This window comes from Octodon degus, unplaced genomic scaffold (assembly GCF_000260255.1).
Source record: "Octodon degus isolate 3935 unplaced genomic scaffold, OctDeg1.0 scaffold00036, whole genome shotgun sequence".
Classification (NCBI taxonomy): domain Eukaryota; kingdom Metazoa; phylum Chordata; class Mammalia; order Rodentia; family Octodontidae; genus Octodon; species Octodon degus.
The window spans coordinates 5,789,428-5,807,173 of record NW_004524612.1 but is presented as its reverse complement, the minus strand read 5'-3'; the positions used below and the strand labels follow the sequence as shown (position 1 = coordinate 5,807,173).

The 17,746-nt window shown below is 43.0% G+C and overlaps 1 protein-coding gene across 1 annotated transcript in view; it reads left to right on the top strand.

The window, feature by feature from the left end:
• The window catches only part of Csgalnact1 (chondroitin sulfate N-acetylgalactosaminyltransferase 1), a 193,955-nt gene that overhangs the window by 103,025 nt on the left and 73,184 nt on the right, over positions 1-17,746 (top strand). The window lies entirely within an intron of this gene.

Below are 17,746 nucleotides of genomic sequence, written 5' to 3'. Positions count from 1 at the left end.
CTTTGCCCTGTTTCTTCTCTCATCTTCTGGAACTCCAGTTATGTGTAGGACACACTGTCCCAGATACACAGTCTCAGCACTTGTATGTCTTTTTTCTTTATTTCTCCTTTTTTTTCTCTGTGTTTCAGTTTAGATAATCTTATCGATTACCTCAGATGAACAGCTTCCTGGTTGGACTTCCTCATCTCATTAAAGGCTATGTTCTTCGCTATTGCTGTATTTTGTGCTTCTTGAATTTCCACCTGATTCTTACAATTTCTTCTCTTTGCTGAAGTAACCCACCCGGCCACATGCCATCCACACTTTCCGTTTGCTCTTTCTTTAACATATTTATCCTGCTTATTTAAAATTCCCTGGTAAATAGTTCTAGCACTTGCGTTATAGCTGAGACTGGTTCTGATGATTGCTTTGTGTGTTAGATGTTTCTTGCCTTTCCTGTGCCTCACAACTTTTATTGAAAGCCCCACATTTTGTATAGGCAGAAAGGACTGAAATACCCAGTTTATGTTTGGAAATGGCATCTCCTGCCCCCAGGTCCTTAGTGTGTATGAGAGAGAACACCGCCACAGAGGAGGGAGGTTTCATCCACAGATGCTCCTTGACAGTACTGTGGTTATGTTCTGCCGATGCACCATAAATTGAAAATATCCTAAATTGAAATTTAATAGATAGAACTTGGCCAACATCACAGCATGTTCTAACCTACCTTGAATGTGCTCAAAACACATTTGAGCAGAATTATCCAACACAAACTGTTTTGTAAGGAAGCATTGACAATTTCGTGTAATGTATCAAATAGTAGACTGAAGTAAAAACCAGGATGGTTGTGTGGGCATGCTTTCATACCCTGATAAGGTTAAAAAAACAAAAGTATAAGTTGAATTTATACTTGGTAAGTCAGGGACTTTCTGTAGTCAGGAGCTGGGTTGGGTCTGAGGTTTGTTGTTGCTATGGTTACCCATCTTTAGCCACAGGCTTCAGATTCCCTTAGTGATACTTTGGGTTTAGGGTGGAGGTTCAATCCCGCCATGCAGGTCTTCCCTTTGCTCTATATCTCAGAGAAGATCTCTCTGTACTTTTCTTCAGTGTACCATTCTGCTGTCAAAACAGAAAAACAAAACTAAGGGCAAAAAATCCCCAGCAGTATTCTGCTATGACTTGTTACTCAGAGCTCCTTAGCTTAAATATGGAAAGTGGTCCTATCTCTGATTCTCTGATTCCATCTGAGCTCTATGGGTCAGCTCCAGGGCTGTTTTCCTGATCCACCCCAGTAGAAAGGCTCTTTGATCCCTCATTTCTCCCACCTGCAGTGAATTCTCCCCAGTTCCAGGAAGGTGAGAAAACCTGTTGCCTCTTCTTCCACCAGAAAGGTTTTTGTTCCATAGGTAAGAAAATGCCAAGAGGGCCCAGAAGCATTTCCTGCTGCCCTACAGGGTTGTGGCCTCTCTCCCAGGACAGCATGACAGTTCCTCTGTGGAGCTGCTGTATGATCTTTCCGTGGACACCCAGTGGGGTGCCAGGAGAAGGAGAGCAGAAGGGGATTGTTCTCTTTTTTTTGTTCTGGGCAATCTCAAGAGACTTCACTCTCCTGCTACCCTAAGTGAGGCCCTCATCTTTCTGTGGATGCCTTCTTATCAGTGGACAATGGAAGACAAGGCTGGAGCTCTTGTCTCAATTTCAGCTTTTGCACCAGTTGTTGGCTTCATAATCCCAGCTCTCGATGAAGTTCTTTTTTTTTTTTTTTTCCTTGTGTTTTTTTTTCATTTATTACCCATGTTAAAAAATAACTTTTACATGAAAGACACTATGGTAATAATTGATATGTCATGACAAGAAGCACATACTGAGAAGACCAGAATGACAGGGATTCCAAGCGTGACCCTTCTATTACACACTGCTATCTTCAGTGCAGTTGCTTGGTTCACAGGTATCAGCATGTATACCTGTGAGAAATCAGGGTGAGAATCCTACCAATTAACTGCTAGTTTCGACGAAGTTCTTCTGAAAACCTTACATTTCAAATTAGCCTGGGCTCTTTGTATAGAGATGCTTCTTCCAGCTTGTTAGATGCTGGAGCAGAAGCAGAAGCCTGAGACCAATTTTTAAAATAATAATTTAAAACCTATTGATTACTTTGTGGACTTACATTGCTCTGTAAATCAATAACCTCTTCTCACAACCTCACACCCTCGTGTCAGCCATCATGTGCAACCCAGCAGTGTACAAGAATGGAGTTGTGTCAGTTTTACTCCTGAATGGTAATGATGTGGCCATGCCCCTGATTGGAACTCCACCAGTGGAACACTAACGTGGAGGAAAAAAAAATCTCAAGTCCCATGATCTGTGTCCTATGGCCATGGGTCAAAGAAATGTCATGGTTTTTTAAAACCTGTCTTACACCCTAGTCCTGTTTTATTTTTCTTACAATTGTTTGGTGTTATTAGTGTTGAGTGTTTGGATTTCTTCTTTCAAATGGTGCATTCTCATAAAAACTATTCTTATGGAAGCAATTTATACTTGATGAACACACTGCTCCAACTTGGGGGTGTGGAGTCAGCCATGTCTTTCTCGCAGTAAGAATTTGGGGCTATCTTCCATTCACCATCAATCTTCCCAGCATCCCTCTTATCGTATTTGGTGTGGATAGAGTCCTGTGTGAGACTGCAAAGAGAGAAGAGAGGCACCATCTTGCTCCTGACCCTGCTCCATGTGTCCCTGGCCCTGAATGCCTGCAGACATGTGGGCAGCTGACGTCTCTCCCTCCTCTGTCTCTCTGTCACCACCCTATGCAAACCCTTGGTCAGGAGACAAAGCCAAGTCTTGAAAGTCCTCTGGAGGCGACACATCCCCTTCAGAAATCTCTCATGCTCCTTTCTCTGGCTCCTGTCCCAGGCAGTCATCTGTCTTTCCTTCTCTTCCCTGTGCCCTTTCCCCCTTGCTGGAGCTTGGGCTCCAAAGAAACCTCACCAGTGCCTTACTGTTCCCTTATCTTCTGCCTTTGCCATTTTGTGGAATTGGCATACCCTGTCTCACTGGTCCTGTAAGATGTCATTCTGATTCTCTCAGTTATAACTAGGTGGATGTTATAGTTACATGCTTAGGTCAGTGTATTTAAAGCACCACAAGTGCTGTGCCATACGGTTGAACAGGTATTGAACACCTCGTCAGAACAGATCACACTGCCTCTAAGGTTTCTTTTCATTTCATTTCTTGAAGTACTGGTGATATAGCAGAACAAAACTCCCAACCTGAATGATACCTGAGCTGAGTTCATGTTCTCTAAAACCAAAGAATGAATTGTAGGAACAATGGAAGTTAAGAGCAGAATATATTTTTTTTGGGGGAAAAGAAAGGTCATGTCTGAGAGAGGGTCAGAAGGACGACCCACGGGTTGCCCAAGAAGGCAGATTTGGATTTAACCAATTTTACAAATTCCTAGGGATTTTTATAGAGTAAAACCACATGGTGGTGGGGGGATCTAAGGTGGAGAACATGGAAACTCACTTAGGTGGGCATGAAGTGGGACAAAACTATGGTCAATTAATAAGGTTACAAGTACCATTGCTCAGGTAAAATTGATTAAATCCAGGACCAAGTGAGGAAGCGATTCAGCAAGTGGCCATGAATATGGAATGAGCTTTTGCTGTAGGGTTTGGGTCAGTTACTCTCTCTGGCTTTCAGGTGACTGATAGCTATTTAGAATATCAATCCTTGGTGCTCATTCCTAGGGAAGTATGCGGCTGCATTGGTTTATGCTTTTGTCCTGAGGTCTGGCCCACAGCAGGAGTCTGTCTCTCCCAAAGTTGCAAAGTCACCTTGTCTTTCCTACTGCCTTCTCCAGGGCCTGGCCCTGTCTGACTGCCTATAATATTTCTGCCTCATTCAGCTGCCTGCAGTACTGGGGACTGAACCCAGGGCCTTCACGCTAAGCTACACCCCTGACCATCTTTTTAATGTTTATATTGATAAGTTGTCCAGGTTGTGGTGCATTTTGTCATCCTCCTGCCTTGGTCTCCCAGTGTTCTGGAATTACAGGCATGGACCACCAATGGCCTCTGTGTTTTCTGAGCAACTTACGAATTCAGGTATTTTTTTTTTTTCTGTATTTCGTACAGGGTCTACAGAGTCTCACTATACAGATTGGACTTGTAGTGATCCTCCTGCTTTCAGCCTCCCAAGCACTGGGATTACAGGCATGCACCACCACACCCAGTCTCAGTCGCCATCTCAGTGCACCCTGGAGGCGGGGCCAGCATAGCATGCCGAGGATCAAGCCCCTACAAATACAGTTTTGAATATGACCTATTTGTAGGTAGAAATCCCCCGTGTTTGGTGGCAGTGTCTCTGTCCCTATCAGTGACAACCAGAGACTCCCTGCAGCATAAATCAGAATTTGCTTGATCTCCCTGGAGAGAGGGGAGCCTTGGGAGACAGTGATGAGAGAAGACTTTGACTATAAGCAAGAGAAAGATCTGAGGCTTCCTTCATTCCCCCTCCATCCATTTCTGTGGAGGCTGTTTAGCAGAAGTGGGGACTCACAAAGGGCTTTGGGCTTGTTGTTTTCCAGAGTGAAGGGGCAGCTGGGCCATGTGCCTAGGTGATGTCATTCCCATTCATGGACCATAGGAGCTGAGATGAGCGAGTGATAAACCAAGGAGTATAGCTCAGTAATGGAGATTACTGTCTAAATCCTATAGTCCCTCCCTTTGTCCTCAATCTCCTGTTTTATCTGTGGACACAGATGGAGGGAAGAAATTGATCTTTCCAGTCTTGGAGGGTTCCAGGTTGTTTATCAGTTGGTACAGAGAACACAATTCTGAGAGGTGACTTCATCAGGAGGTTTTCCTAGGGAGGTTATTAATGGCAGAGAATAGAGCCAGAGGAAATTAAATTTCAGGAGGAGATAATGCAGTTAAGGGCTTCTTGAAACTTCATGGCTAAGTTATATGAAGAAATAGGTGTGTAATGGGATACAGTGAGATTTATGCTTCAATATTTTTAAAGACTTGGATACCAAATGGTCTGTATTCATTGGGCATGGCTTAGGCAGAATCAGTGCAGAGGATGGAAAAGCTACACATAGTTCCTTCTCCTCCCAAGCCCTAGAGACCAGGGTGAGAACACTCGACCAAGCATGTGGGTATTGACAGCACATGACCATCGATGACTGAGTGAAAGAGAGGGAGAGGAGGATTGGGAAGGGGAGGGGAGGGCCAGGGAGGGGAAGCACAGAGAAGGGAGGGGAGGGAGGGAGAGAGAGAGGAAGGGAGGAAGAGAATTCACTGTGTATTGGTGGACAGGTCAAGAAGAACACAGAAAAAGACACTCTTGAATGTGGCTTTAAAAGATGAGTATAAATTGATTCAGGCCAACAGTGTGTGTCTCCTGAGGGGAGAGGGCGTGTTTTAAGCAGTGGCCATGTGTCAATCCCTTGGTCCACCCAGAGGACTACAAGTAATGAGATGATACTAGAATGTTAAGTAGAAACATAATAGGCTGTGGTGGGAGAAGAGTGGATGGCAAGGTAGCAGCCCTGAAGAGTTAAACAGGGCCACAGTTGTCCAAGGCTCGTATACCGTTTGTTTCTTGTTTGTTCTATGGAGCCTGGGGAGCTATGGGCTCTTTTAAATGCTGTGTGACATTTGCCTTTTACCTGAGTCATTCTTATAGCAGGGTAGAATGGGTTAGAGTAAAGGCAGGTTTGAAGAATAGTCTGGCAGTTTTCCAAAATGTTGAACACAGAGAAACCTTATGACGCATATACGCATGAGAAACCAGAGCGTATATTCGCAGAAGCCACACGTGAGTGCTTGTGGTAGCATTATTCGCAAGAGCCAAGAGATGGAAGCATGCCAAATCTTCATCAGCGCATGGACTGCTCAATGTAATATGCCGTATACTCACAACAGGAAGTGTTTCAGCCCTAGGAAGACACGAAGTACTGATGCGTACTTCAACACTGATGGCCCTTGAAAGCACTATGCTAACAGAAGGAGAACAGCCACGAAAGACCATCTATGTGTAATTCTCCTTGTGTACACTGGCCACAATGAGCAAATCGATAGGGACATGGGGAGTAGATTAGGGGTTGCTGGGGCTCCAAATGTGTGGGTGTGTGGGGAGTGACTGCAAGCCAGACTAGTTCCTTTGTGGGGGTGGAGGATGATAAAATGCTCTAAAATTAGATATTACCTGGCAAGCACAAGGTCCTGAGTTTGATCTCTGGCATAACCAAAAATTAAATAAATAAAATTAGACGTAGTCACAGTTATGCAACTTTTACCTACTAAAAAATCGCCTTGTGTTCTTTTACTGGAAAATTGTATGGCAGGCAAATTATATCTAAGCAAATGAATTATTTAAAATAATAAGACACAATCTCTGTCTCAAAACAAAAGGGAACTAGAAGCTAGGAAACTATTTTAAATTGCTTTAAAAATAGTTACAACTCACGGAGGGGCTCTGAGTAGACAGAAAGGTGGCGGGAATGCTGAGATATTGTAGCAGATGCTAATTCTTTTTATTTCACTATGGAATCATGGGATTTTCCATAGATATTTCTCAAGAGGGTTTAATGAAACTATTGTGAACATATTTATGTGATAACTTTTTCCAATAAAGAAATCAAGGCAGCACTAGTATTTATTGATGTCTTCTCTTTCCCAATTAGGTGAGTGCTGAATCATATCTTCTTATATCAGACACAAATACAAGCACACAAAGAATGAGGGTGCAGAGGTCAAAAGAAGGAAGACCCAGGTCTTATTTTTATGACAAGATTAATTCAACAGACAAAAATATAAAAACATCCCCGTTTACATTTTGTCTGATCATACTGAGCTTTTTTCCATAAAGATGAGTTTCCAGCTTGGAAATAATTTTCCAGTATGTTACCACTAGTCGGAGGCTAAACATTCCAGCATACTTACCAAAAGTATTCGGGCCATTGCTCTGCCAGTGGCTGCCGGCACGCGAGGCTCGGGAGCAGGGCTCTGGAGTGGAAAAGGTATGAGGCCAACGCACATCTGGGCCTCCAGCTAGTGTTCAAGTGGTGTACACCATTATCATGAAATCCATTGTGGCAAAACCCAAGTAAGATAAGGAAGTCAAGCCTGTCATGGGCAAAGGTTGGCACCACTCTGCAGGCCTCCCAGGGGGTAGATGGCACTGATCTCAGGTAGCTGGATGTAGAGAGAGGTTAGGAGACAGGAAGCAGATGTGAGCTGAATCAGAAGAGCCCTGAAAATATGAAGTTGTGACCTTGAGACAATTACTTATTCTACAACATGTACTGAACCCAACTACACATCCAGCATAATGCAAGGGTGTGTTGGTTCATCTCAGAATAAAGTTTGTGCTCTTGACCCTAGCTAAGGGCTTCTCTGAGGAGACTTCATGTTTCTCCTACCCATTGTACTTTGTTGCTTGAATCTTATAAATTTCTAGACATTTCCTGAAAGATTGTCAGTAATTACCAATGTTCCTGTAAGGCTACAGTGTAAACACATTACTCATTTTAGAATTCATGGCTGAACCTTCTCAAATTATGAATATGTTTATGGTCAATAAGTGGAGTTTGTGTATGAACAGTGCAGAGTGTACTTTTGGCCTGCCTTTCAGGTTTAATGAAATCATTAATCTCTGTAACCTCTGCCCGCAAACTATATTACACTGGAATTCATGAAAAGTTGCAGATACTGGCCTCATAAAAAGTGCATGGAATGTAGAAATATGTCTTATTACCCTTCCATTCTATACTAAAATTACTCAGAATCAGTCGTGTCCTCTGCAGATTATTGGAAAGTGCAGAAAGACTAAGAGTGAAATATAAAAAAAAGGGCTGATTATACTTAATCAAACATATGTATAAGCAAGACATGAGTTCTTGTTTAAACTTAAACCCAGATAAACATCATGAAAAATGAATGGGTAAAAGATATGAACACACCACAAAAGAGGAATACAGGAATCTTGTATCTGGTAACATGATAAAGTATTTTGTTGTTCATACCTGAGAGTAAGAAAAACTAGCAGCTGTATATGACAGTGCCACAATTTTTAAAAAGGATGCTATATGATATTGGTGAGGGTAGATGGAATGGAAGCTTACAATTAGTAGTATAAATTGGCACAACTATTCTCTAAGGCTACCTGTATCAAAAGTCTTCAAAATATTCATACCTTTTCAAAGTACTTTAATTTCTGAAAGCTTATTCTCGAGTATCTATGACTATTTATATCAAGAATATATGTGGTAAATAGAAACACCCACCTGCTTGGCAAACACAAGGTCCTGAGCTCAATCCTTAGCACAAAAAAAAGACAAGAAAAACCAACCCAGATGCCTAATAATGAGACTGTTAAAATTATACAATATCTGTGTATTGCAGCTACAAGCCACCTATTCAATAAATATCAAGTACCTTGGCTCACAGCCTTTCCCTGGGGAAAGCTACAATTTCAATTATGATAATAGTTACAAAGTTTTAGCTACATAAAGAAAATATTGAGAAGATTAAAAATACTGTATCAAAGTGTATGCTTTTTTCTATGAGGTAGGGATTATGGGTGATGTTATATTTTGTGTATATTCTACTTGGAAAATGTGTTATCATACCTCACAGTAAGATTAGTACTTAAGTCATGTTGGAGTGACAGAAGAAGACAGTGTTTGACTCCTCAAATGTAACAAAGTAAGGCAGTTGACGCAGACAGAATTTGAAGCACAGAATCCTGTAGACTCCATGGTGCTCTTTCCATGTGGAGAATCCATTGAAGAAAAACAAAATTTCAGGTCACTTCTCCATCTGGAGCAATCTTTACCCTAATTATCAAGACTGGAGGAGGCAATCTACAACGCTGAGGTGGTTTTGAAGAAGGTGATTATGGGATCTTTAGAAATAGTTTGTGGCTACAGCTCTGCAGCTGGCTGCCTGCCCTCCCCTAGGTGTGTGTGTTGGAAAGAGCTGTGGGTAAGACGCACTAAGCGGGTTTACCAGTTAGCTCTGCAAGAACACAGGCGTTCCCTCCTTGTGGCCCCTACACAGCATTGGGCAGAACCAGGACTCTGGTGTTCTGAATCCCTTTTCTTGTGGCATCATAGGATGCTTGCTAACTTGTATTAACCTTCCCAGACACCCAGGAAATGGATGGGTGACTCAAATGGCCAGGGGAAAAAGAACAAGACACCTCTACTTACTATTCTCCAAAAGAAGACTACTATCAACAGTGCCTTTTTATTTTTATTTTTGTAGACTGTTTCTCCCTTTTCCTTCTTTTCCAAAAATACATTTCACAGTTGTTTTGTGAAAACAGTGTGAGCAGTGGCTTTCTGTCTGGAGCCACCTTCTGTCTGCAGCCCAGGCTGTAATCTGTACCATATATTTAGAACACCTCAGCTAGAGCAGCCATGTGCCACTCCAAGGGGCAGGACAGCCAGGTGAAAGTGCAGGGCTGTTTATCAGCCTGGCTTCTGAGTGCTGCTAGCTCTTATCTGCTAACTCCAGAAGGTAGAGATTTTACAGACATCAAGAGAGTAGATGGTCCATGAAGTGGACTGGCCCTTGTGGTAATCAGTCTACACTGGCGATTGGTCATTTTCTGAGTTTGGAGCTTTGGTGTGTGTTATTCAAGGTGTGGGAAGACTGTGGTTAGAACACACAGGTCTGGGAAGCGCTGGTGAAAGCTTACTGTGGCTGATAGAAGTCCACTCAGCTGGCCAGCAAGTGAAGGGGCCCAACCAAAAGGTTGAAAGAGATGTTTCTGTTTTGTTTTGCTTTTACTTTAAAATTTAAGACATTCACCTACATTTAATAGACCCAGGGAAAGAGATCACCCTAAAGAGAGGGAGAAAACAGTGTGGGACACTTGAGGGGTGCATAGACAACCATGCATTCCCTGTTTGTAGCATCTGTGTCCTGTGCTTGTCAATTAGTGTGTAACCCCATTGATCACATTTGTATCCTGAGACTACAATAACTCAGTGCCCCCCAGGCTGAAATGAGGGACCATTTCTCATATTGCTGTCTCTAACACTAAGCATAGTGCCCCATATTTAGACATTGATTGTTGAATGAATAAATGAACTTGCAGAAGGCTGGAAACGGGACCAGAGAGGATTGGCCTTGAAGTGGGCCGAGGGTGGGGAGGAAATGCCTCCTTGGAAACTACAGAGTGATGAATAAATTTCTATTTGATTTTAATTTAAGAGATTAAAAGTTTAATCCAAACCAAAAATAACCACTATGATAGATAGTCAGTGGTTATTTCTCAATGATTTCATGTTAGAGTTTTATTGCTCTGCTTCTCTGGGTATTTTGCTGTGACTTTTTTTCTGCCCCTGTTGGGAATCAAACCCAGGGCCTTGTGAGCACCAGGCAAATGTTCTACTACTGAGCTAAACCCTTCCCCCTTGGTTTAACTTTTAAAGTAGAAAGCTAAGTATAGAACCATTATTTCCATTTTAGCAACTACTCATGTGGTTCACTTCCTTTCTTCTCTGTCCTCTAAGAACACGAGCTGTCACATCTGCCTCAAGGTCACCTTATGAGCTGTCTTAGCTGATCTGGTCTGCCATAGTCTGCCACTAGGAGATACATTCTTCCCCCCTTCCAGTGGGGACCTTTAGTTCTTCTCCACCTTCTTCGCACATAATCATAACTTCACATAATTTTCAAGAATCCTGGCCCTGGAACGTGAAAACCCTCCAGTGGTGCTGTGACTTGTGAGGAGGAAGCACATATTGAGTGACCTCAGCATGTTGCCTCTCTTTGTAAATTTGGTATGGAGCTAGGCTGCCTGGGTTGAACCTCAGTTGAACCATTTGATTAACTGTTACATTCTTACTTTCTTTATCTGAAAAATTGACATCATTAGTACCCACCCAGTGCTGCTGTGTGGTAAGCAAGAAGGAAGTTGGTACACATAATCCTTTCGCAGCAGTGCATGGCATGCTAATAGTAGTAGTTAGTATGCTGGCTTTTGTTATTTGTTGACAAGCTTTGGGGAAAAGCATTTTTATTTTAGATTTATTTATGTGGTACAGGGTCTTGATGCACAACTTGGACTCATAGTGATTCTCCTGTCTCAGCTCCCCAGCACTAGCTCCTCACACCCCTCTGATAAATAGAATTGATTTTCCCTAAGACATCATGACTAGGTTCATGGTTGGTTCATGTCCTTTTCTGGACTTGTCTCCCAAATATCATTTAATATAAACAAAAGGAAGCATTTTCAGTGAGGAGGCTTTGAGAAGTCCTCTTCACAAAGTTAGAATTTTGATCTAAACCTATATTAACATTTTACTTATCAGTGATAGGACTGAATGGTATATTGATTATCTCTTGGTGTATAGGGAACCCCAAGGAGTGAGCCAGTTTCCTTTGGAAAGACTATAATTTTTGTTTGTTTAATTGTTTTTGCTTTTGAGACAGGGTCTTGCCCTTAGGTCAAGCCAGCCTTGAACTCACTATGTAGCCCAGGTTGGCCTTATCTTGCAGTAGTCCTTCTGTCTCGGCCTCCAAAGTGCTGGCTTCCAGGACTGGAAATACTATGATGTGGAGAATTTTGGACTTATGATGGATGCTAATATTCACTCATGTTTCTTTCAGCATATCTTGGAATATGAGTTTTTATTCATTCTTTGGATAGCCACGATCGCATTTTAAGACTTGTATGTATACCTTCACTGACAAGAGAGCTCAATGATGTCATCGTCCCTTTGGTGTTTTCTGATTAGAAGTCTCAGTTGGAGATGGATGACATAGGAAGGACCACCTTTCGGAGTGTGAAAGGACCCTTGTGCTGTGGGAGCTGAGGTGAAGATCAGACACACACTGAGCATCTTAGCTGGGAAGCTGGCAGCCTGCTGAGGACTGTGGCTTCTCATTCACTGGAGTTTATCAAAGCCTGATCATTTCTCTTCTCTGGAAGTTTTACTCATTATTCTTACTGAATTTTCATTCATCATGTTAATTGCTATTAGAATCTGATTTCTCTGGCCCAGGTCAGCTGTGTTGCTCTTTGCCATAGTGGAGGCCCCAGCATGGTCTTGACACACCTTCGCCCTCCAGGGCTGGCTGTGTCCAGGACCTGCCAGGGATGGGACACGCTGTCCAGCTGGCTCTAGAGCTGGTTTGACTGGGCAAGACCAGCAGTTAAGGAAACTCGTCCTTTTATTTTCAGACACCATGGTTACTGCTAAGAAATGAAATGTTCTTGGGATGCTGCTTGGAGTGAACTTGTTTGTCTTTTAAAAGCAGCACTGTATTTGAGGATATTAACATGATAGATGAGCCTCTAGGGGCCAAACATGAGTAAATGTTTAAGCAAAACCTTTCAGGAGTAAAATTTAAGCTCTTTAGAGTTGTCAGCTGGAAAAAAAATTGAGGTAATTCTTCAAAGAGGAAGTGGTGTATAAGAGTGCATGTTGGCATTGGAATGTAGGTTAACTCTTTTCCCTAAAAATAATGGTTAGAGGATTTCCCTTTGCTTTGGTTTCCTAAGGAGACAAGTAGTAAATCCTGACATCCATTCATACAAGCATTGAGGAGTGCACAGTCTTTTTAGTTACTGTTCCTTCAATAGCTGTAATTGGCAATAGCTATAATGGTCATGTACTGTCATAGGCACTGGGGATCAAGGAGTGAAATCCACATGAATAGCCTGGCTATAGAGCTTGTATTCTACTTGGGAGAGGCAGTAAAAATAAAACTAAGAAAGTAAGTTATGTAGCTTGAGGAAAGACAGTTCCACTAACAGAGGAACAATAAATGAGTCTAAGGGTTAGGAGTTGGGGGAGTTTATCTTAATCCTGTGTGTAGAGGAAGGGATTTGAAATTGGACCCACTCGCAACCTTGAGCTCCATCCCCAGCCCATTTTTAATTTTTGTATTTTGAGACAGGCCCTTACTGAGTCACTAAGTTGCCCAGGCTTGGGTCAATTCCATGATCCTCCTGCATTGGGGTGCCAGAGTGCTGGAATTACAGTGCCTGGCTCTACAGTCTTAAATGAGACAGCAAACAGGCTTTCTTAGCCCAGTGACATCTGAGCAGGAACTTGAGGGAGTGAGCCACTGGGTTCCAGGGAGGAGGAGCTTGCTGCCATGCCAGAGGAAGATGGAGAGGCCAGCTTGCAAGGGAGAGGAGAGGAGGAGTCCAGGCAGTAAGGGAGGGGAATGGAGGCCTTGAAAACAGAGAGACTTGGGCTTGTACGCTGAGCAGGATGGAAAGACCCAAGCAGAAGGGTGAGGTGATGTCACTCTAGCTTTGAAAGGGTTATTAGGGTGCTGTGTGGAAAATAGACTCTGTGAAGGCACGTGGTGTCAGCAGGTGAAAGTAGCCAGGACTGGGTTGTGGCAAAAGAACGGGTTTAATGTTTTCAGACTCTAAGCATATTTTGAAGGCAGAGCCAGCAGGATTTGCTCTCAGAGAGGTGAGAAAGAGAAGAGTCAGGAAACAGCACTGCAGCTCAACAGCCGCATGCATGCACTGCTGCTGACTCAGGTGGCAAGAGTGAATGTACGTGTGTGCGCGTGTGTGTAAGGTAGAAGCGTGTGTGCACACATACACTGTGTCCTAGGAGGGTGGACCCTATGTGACAGGTATTGTTTGTGCACACTTATTCCTTTGTTAAGCTACCCTAACAAAGCAGTGCGGACTACATGGTGCAGATGACAACGTACTTGGAGTCCAGGTTGGAGGTGTCTGCGGACTTGGTTTCTTTTGAAGTATCTTTGTCACTTTCAGATTCCACCTTCTTGCTGGATCTTCACAGCATCCCTTCTTTGTGAGTGCATGTCCTTGGCATCTCTGCTCTGTATCCACGTCACTTCTCCTTTCACGAAAACCTTGCATCCACGAAGCCTCATCTGAACAACCTCATTTTAGAAAAAGCATCAGACCCACTTTTGTAGGGTGTTAAGGACTGATTCCGGGGGGAACATATAATCTTGAGCAGGAAGTAGAAGCTGAAAGGGAAGTGGAAGGTAGAGAGAGGCCGGGTGGGCAGTCAATGGTGGCAGTGTACACAGCCCTAGGACGAGGCAGAGCTGAGTGATGTCATGTGGCTGGAATCCACTTAAGTAGAGCTTTGGCTTTGGGGTCAGAGAATTTTGAGATGAGGCCAGAGACATCACTGAGAACCAGTTATAATGAAGTCCCTTAACTTTATGTACCTTTGGGGTTGCTCATACCAGGGAACCATTGGAGAGCTGTAAACAGAACGATAATATTAACAGAATTCAGTTTGAAATATCTGTGTGACAGCTCTGAGGAGAACAAGTTAGGGGTCTGCAGAGAGCTGTTGTAGTGTGCCAGTGGGAAAGTTCGTCAGCTAGCTACCAGAGCAGAATCAGAGGTAACAGGAGTGAAAGATTCCAGAGCTTCTAAGAGAACAGAAGCATAGGGTTTGATAATACCAGGCAGGCATAATACTGAACATTTCTGTGTGGTTTGCTGTGTGCTGGAGGTAGGATGGAGAGGGATGATCTTGGGCAGCTCTGGTGTGCCTGGTGTCATTCAGAGTTAGACTGGCAAAGTGGCTGCTGGTTTGGAAGGATGATCTTGAGGTGCATCTGGGGAGACACAAGGGAGATGCTGAAGATAACTGGGATCTTGTTTAAGACACATATCCAGCTTAGAGTTATAGAGTTCGGCATTATTAGAGTATTAATGCAAATTCGAAATGTAGAGGTAGATGAGATTATTTGGGAATGTTTAGAGTGAAAAGAGATCAGAATTCTGAGCACACAGGCAGTTAAATGACAGGCAGAGGCAAGCACATGTGAAGGAGGCCAAGGATGACAACCAGAGAGGGCAGCAGGAAGCCAGGAGGCATGGACACCTTGAAAGCCCAGAAAAGAAAGCAGTGTTAGAGGCAGAAATTGAAGTTAGCCTCGAATTATGAGGAAAAGTGGTTCCTACAGTCAGTGCTGAACTTTGAATCAAGAAGTCATGAGTGGCCCAGGTTGGTCAGAATACCTTTTGTGGACTAGAAGGGGCAGAAGGAAGTTTGCAGTGGGACAGACAAATGTAGAAGAACCTCAGATAGAGAGTGCACCACCTGAAACTGCTGTCCCGAGCACAGTCACTCGCTGCGTGGGGCTATTTGCAATTAAAGTTAACTAAAATTGTATCGAATTAAATATTCAGGTCCTTAATATCAATATCACACATTTCAAGCGCCTCATTAGCAATCTGACCACATTGGTCAAGATTATTTCTGTCATCACAGAAAATTCTGTTTGGTTTTGGTCTAGGCACTTATGTGCCTGGTTTTAGCAATAGGAGTGTGTGTGTGTGTGTGTGTGTGTGTGTGTGTGTGTGTCTGTGTCTGTGTCTGTGTCTGTGTGTCTCTGTGTGTCTGTGTGTCTGTGTGTGTCTGTGTGTAATGCGAGACAAAATATTGAAAGTTGGTGGAAAGACTTGGTGTTTAGATTCATGCATTTGTTTGCTTGTATATTAATTAGCTACAATGTGTACACAGGAAAACCACTCTTTCCAGCATTTTGAAACCCTTATGAAGTTTACTGTGGGGCCAGCAAGATAGCCCAGCAGTCTAAAGCACCTGCTTAGGCAAGCTTAGGCAGCCGTAGGGGACCATGGTTCAGTCCTCAGCACCACGTGTTGTGCCAGTCTTGCCCTCAGGGTGGGCTCAGCCAGCAAACAAAAAGTTTATTGTGAGTACTTCTAAGAGTGTTTAAAAGTTACAGAGGAGAAAATGTTTTATCTCTGAGTCTGCATAATTTCTATCTGTGCACATAGAATAGGGCTGATATATGCTTGTAGATTTAAACTGTGCTCCTGGGGCAGCCAGACTCTACAAATACATCACTTTATACACCTGCATAGCAGCATGTGCTTAGCCCTTTTTTCTATACTGTAGCCACTGTGCTGGGCATTGAAGACATAGAAACAGTGATACAACTTTGATTATAAAACTTTGACTGCAAGCATATGTACTTGACCCTAGTTTGCAACTGTTGTTTCCCAGGGCTGTTCGAGAGTCTGGTTGGGTGGGACTTGTGCTGCTGTGAAGTTGGGCAACCTTTGATGGGGGCCTCGGGCGAGGGCTAGAAACCTGTGCCCTTCACATTCCAGGGTACCTGGCGATGCTTCAAGTCACACCTGTCCCAGGAGTTTATTAACCTCCTGCTAAGAACCAACCACTTTTCAGGCTTTAGGATGTTATAAATTTTTTTAAAGAGAATAAAAAAATAGATAAAACGTTAAAAATGGAACAGAATTTCAAAGAACAGGATGATAGGAATTCAGCAAGGGTTGTTAGACTGTATAATCTCTACTATAGGTGGAAAAAAATAAGACATCATACAAAATTGAAGATAAAATTAGGACAGAGATTAATGAGATGATGATTGTGAGGTCAGACACTCAGGACGGCAGGCCAAGTGGGCACGAGACATTCAGGTGACATGGGGGATCTCCCCAGCAGATTGGTAGCTGGGGTCAGTAAAGTTGGATAGGAGTAAGATACGATTGAAAGGCATGACTATGGTATTTGTTAACCATGCATGAGAACCAGTATGATGAAAAGGATATTATCTGATTAATTATGGCCATTAAAACTTAGAAGAAGAATTTCAACACAATGTTTCCAACAATGGAGAACATCTTAGGAGTTTATGCAAACGACCTGATTTCCGTTCAGGAATCTGGTAATTGCATGGGCATAGACTTCTTCCTCAGGTGGGTGAGCCAGCACAGCCCCCTGTGAGGATGGGCTGCAGGGATCGTGCTGTCCTGTGTAGCTGGGTAAAAACACTGGGATGGTCATTTACTGGGAATACAGAGTCCTTCTGTTCTCTCCCGTGTCACTTGTGTGAGTCCTGATTGCCAAGCCCTGGGTAAGCTTAGTGGGGCTGAGAAACACAGAGTGAAAGGAATCCCTCTTTCTACCTCACATTTTACGTAGTTGGTGTGCAAACCTCCAGATGCTGGTACTCAGGAAATTAGAGATGCCCGGGGATGCTTCAGCATCCTGCTTTTAGCTATTTGTGTACAGTACACTATCTATTTGGAATTTAAGTAGGAGGGCAACTATACTATGTGTGGCTGCAGTGGTTCATAACTCAACCTCAAGAAGATAAGTTTGCTATGTTGAGAAATGCTGTTTTCGGTCTCTGTGCTCTACAAGGACATATCTGTTGTTCCCTGTTCTGGCACACCTAGTTCTTTAACAGAATCTCAGAATGTGGCACTGTTCTTCCCTAAAGACAATCACTTATGTCATCCACGTACTAGACCTTTTTTACCAGAGACAAAAAAATATAGTTCTCTTTTTTCATTCTTATTACATCCCACAGCTTCCAAAAGTACTTATTGAGAAATAATAATAATAACCCAAGACCTTGGGACCTGTATCTGCATGAGCTTCTCTTAATTCTGGGTGTGTAACTGGTCAGGCAAGGAGTTCTTGCACCTTTTCCATGGCATCAGAATTCTTTGTAAGCATTCAGTCCTACATACTAAATAGATGGAGAAGAGTAAGATAGAATTAATAAGAAAAACGAAGCGGCATCTAGCTTTCACAATAGAATGATGGAAGAAAAAAATGAGTTAGGCTGCATGAAATATTAAAAGTGATGAAACCAAAGACCAGCCTGCAGGCCATCCAGACTGCTGACCCTCAGTGGCACATTCAGAAGTATTCTAGTCCACAAGGCAGTATCCTCAGGATCCACCCAGAAAACTGGCTCTTCATAAAAAAGAGCAACAGATACTGAGAGAT